Below are 4,068 nucleotides of genomic sequence, written 5' to 3'. Positions count from 1 at the left end.
ACACTGACGAAGGGGCTGTACCAGCTTACATTCCCACCAGTAATGCAGAAGTGTTCCCTTTTCCCCACAACCTCTCCAGCATAAATTGTCATCAGTGTTTTTGATCTTGGCCATTCTTACAGGTGTAAGATGGAATCTCAGAGTTGTTTTGATTTGCATTTCTCTGATGACTAAGGATGTTGAACATTTCCTTAAGTGTCTTTCAGCCAGTTTAGATTCCTCTGTTGAGAGTTCTCTGTTTAGGTCTGTACTCCATTTTTTTTATTGGATTATGTGATCTTTAGGTGTCTAATTTCTTGAGTTCTTTGTATATTTTGGAGATCAGACCTCTGTCTGATGTGGGGTTATTGAAGATCTTTTCCCATCCTGTAGGCTGTCGTTTTGTCTTGTGACCGTGTCCTTTGCTCTACAGAAGCTTTTCAGTTTCAGTAGATCCCATTTATTAATTGTTTCTCTCAGTGTCTGTGCTGCTGGGGTTATACTTAGGAAGTGGTCTCCTGTGCCAATGCGTTCAAATGTACTTCCCACTTTCTCTTCTATAAGGTTCAGTGTGGCTGGCTTTATGTGAAGTCTTTGATCCATTTGGACTTGAGTTTTGTGCATGGTGATAGATATGGGTCTATTTTCATTCTTCTACATGTTGATATCCAGTTATGCCAGCACCATTTGTTAAATATGCTTTCTTTTTTCCATTTATATTTTTTGCTTCTTTGTCAAAAATCAGGTGTTCGAAGGTGTGTGGATTAATATGCGGGTCCTCGATTCAGTTCCATTGGTCCTCCTGTCTGTTCTTATGCCAATACCTTTCAGTAATATAGCAGGATACAAGATTAACTTAAAAAAATCAATAGCCCTCCTGTACACAGATGATAAAAGGGCTGGGAAAGAAATCAGAGAAAAAACACCCTTCATAATAGCCACAAATAGCATAAAATATCTCAGAGTAACTATAGTCAAACAAGTGGAAGACTTGCATGACAAGAACTTTCAATATTTGAAGAAAGAAATTTAAGAAGACACCAGAAAGTGGAAAGATCTCCCATGCTCTTGAGTAGGCAAATTAACATAGTAAAAATGGCAATCTTACCAAAAATAATCTACAGATTCAATGCAATGCCCATCAAAATCCCAGCAAAATTCTTCACTAATCTGGAAAGAACAGTACTCAACTTCATATGGAAAAGCAAAAAACCCTGATAGTCAAAACAATCCTGTACAATAAAGGAACTTCTGGAGGCATCACGATCCCTGACTTCATTTACATTATTATTCATTTTGGGAGTAATCAACTTCAAAACATTAATCACTGGTAAACTTTGTATCTTCTATTTGTGGTCTCTTGGTAAATAGAAAGGAGACAGGCACAAAAAAAATAATAATAATGCACCAGACCTTCTTCTCAAGGAGACTGAGATCTTGTGGCAGACTTGCCGTATGATTGACGTATGCTATCCCCAAGGACACCCACTCCTCTACTTGCCTCTCTCTTAGTAAATGGTGCCCCCAGCTGCCAAACTGCTCAGGATCCCAGTGTCAACTCCTTTCCTCATCCTCATGGCTATCCTGTCAACAAGTTCAACTGGCACTAGCGATGCCCAATGCTGCTGTACCCCATCCCTTAGCAGAGACTCCTCGGATTAGAATGTTCTTTGCACTCTTGCCTTCCCATGCACAACAGCCAGCTGACATTTTTGAAGATGTCCCCATCCTGCTTTCTTTTGTTCTGAGAACAAACCCAAATTCTTTGTAGCAGCTCACCAAGCCTTTTGGACTCCATCTCATCTCACCCCTTGCTATTGCTATAGCCATTGTCTGACCACCCCTAGGGTCACATCACTGCACCGTAGCCTCAAGTCCTTTCTTCCCCACCACACTTGCTCCCACTGCGGGGCTCTGACTTCACTGTTCCAGCAGACATACTTTCCTCCCAGATTTTACCAAGACACTCACCAGCACATTAATATCTCTGCGGAGAGACACCTTCCTGGATGACACTGAGTCAACCACCACTGCCACCACAACCTTTTTATCCTTCTCCTGAATGGTTTTTTAGTAATATGGTAGGCAGAAGTCCAATTTTAAAATTAATACAGAAACACGAGAAAAAGGATAAGTGTACCCACCTGAAAGAATCGCGGAGCTGCTGGGGTCCTGCTGGGAGGCAGATGTGAGCTCGCTGAGTAGATGAAGATGTAGGACATCCCAAGCAGAAAGTGTAATGTAACCCATGATGGAGAGAAATGAAGGAAGGTGGTATGTTAGGGGGTGGGAGGTGAGCAGTCAGAGGAAGGCAGCGGGAGCAGGGGCAGGCAGATCACAAGGGGCTGAGTATCCAGCTGCAAGGAGAAGTCATTTCCTATTGGAGTGACAAATGGGATCCTGGTGGCAGAGGTCACTGAGCTGAGGATGAAAGTTTTAGGGTGGCTCTGGAAGGTTCACAAATATTTCCTTCTCAGCTATAAGGTAGCCCATGGCCCAGCCTGATGAGCCTGCTGCATCCATTCTGGGTCTGTTTGTGTCTACCTCTCAGCTGGCTGACAATAACTGTTCTGCATCCTTAGTGCAGATTCATCAGGGGGAAAGGGTTTTGTTGTTGTTTGTTTGTTTGTTTGTTTGTTTGTTTTTGTTTTTTTCTGATTCATCTTTTACCTGTCAAGAATAGCCATACCTTACAGATACCTGGCCACACAGATGTCTCTCTCTGGGGCTCTGTTTTTGCCTGGTTCAGTCAGCAGCAGACTAATAAGAAAGAAGCTTCCAGCATGGACTATGGGCAGGGTGGTTCCTTTAAAGGAGGCTGTGGTAGTGAACCTTTTGACATTGCTATGACCAGGTATCTGGCAGAGATAACTTAAGTGGGAGGGGCTTATTTTAGCTCTCAATTTGAGGGTATATGGTCCATTATGGTAGTCCAGTCTGTGGCAACCGGAGTTTGTGTTTTGCATACCTGTTGGCAGGATTAGGAAGCAGAGAGTCCTAGACCAGACCAGAGGTGGGTTGCCTATCAACAACCAGGCCCTACCTCATAAAGGTTTTATAGTATTCTGAGATAGTACCATCAGCGGGGAAACAAATATTCCAATGTATGAGCCCTTGAGAGACATTCATATTCTAAGCATAACAGAGACAGAAGAATCATCTATGTCTAGGGCCAGTAAACCCAGACTATCTATATGACCTCCTCAAGAACCCTAAAATGTAAAACAAAGAAGCCAGTTGTCTCCTTTCTTCCAAGCATTTGCTCTAGGTGGGGCAAAGCCCCCACAGATTCTCCACACCAACCCCCTCTTTTTGTACAATCCTCCTGATGATAGGCAGGAGGGCTGATGACAGACAAGGCACAAGATGCTGAATTCTGAGGAAGGAAGGTCTCCATGTACCCAGAGCATAATCCTGATGGCCTTGGATACTCCAAGCCACAGAGGAAAAAGCCCCATCCCAAGTCTCTCTCACCATGCCTATGTTCACACTCCATAAGTCCAGGGTGAAGTTGGCCCATGGAGTGATAGTCAGAAGTCATAGTCCTTCCTGGCCCAGGCTTTCTTTCTCTCTCAGGACACAAGAACCATCAGTGCTAGTTCCATCCATGCTGGTACCAAGGTATATGCATCAGTCCTATGCATCATACAGAGACAGGCAGACATCCAGGGAAGGAAGAAGAGCTCTCCTCTTGAAAATCTCTCTGAAGAAAGATGTTTCCTAGAAGCTTCCAAGCTCCCCTCTCCTTGGGTCACATGGATCTTCCCACTGTTGAGGAGATGGGATAAACCTTAGACTCATCTAGAGTTGAGGGTTCTCTCTCCCTAAAGTAGAATCTGGATCTCTCATCGGCTCTGGCTTCTCTCTTTGTTTCCTGTGGTGCTGGATATCAAACATAAGGCCTTGTGCACACAAACCAAGAACTCTACAACCCCACTACTTCCCCAGCCTTTGGCATTTTGAGACAGGATCTCACTATGTGGCTCAAATCGACCTTGAACTAGCTGTGTACACTAGACTTCCCTCTGTTTTTGCTCTTTCTGCCTCAGCTTCCTGAGTGATGGGATTATAGGTGTACCATACAGATTC

This window comes from Chionomys nivalis, chromosome 7 (genome assembly GCF_950005125.1).
Source record: "Chionomys nivalis chromosome 7, mChiNiv1.1, whole genome shotgun sequence".
In the NCBI taxonomy this organism is placed as follows: domain Eukaryota; kingdom Metazoa; phylum Chordata; class Mammalia; order Rodentia; family Cricetidae; genus Chionomys; species Chionomys nivalis.
Note: the sequence above shows the minus strand (reverse complement) of the source record.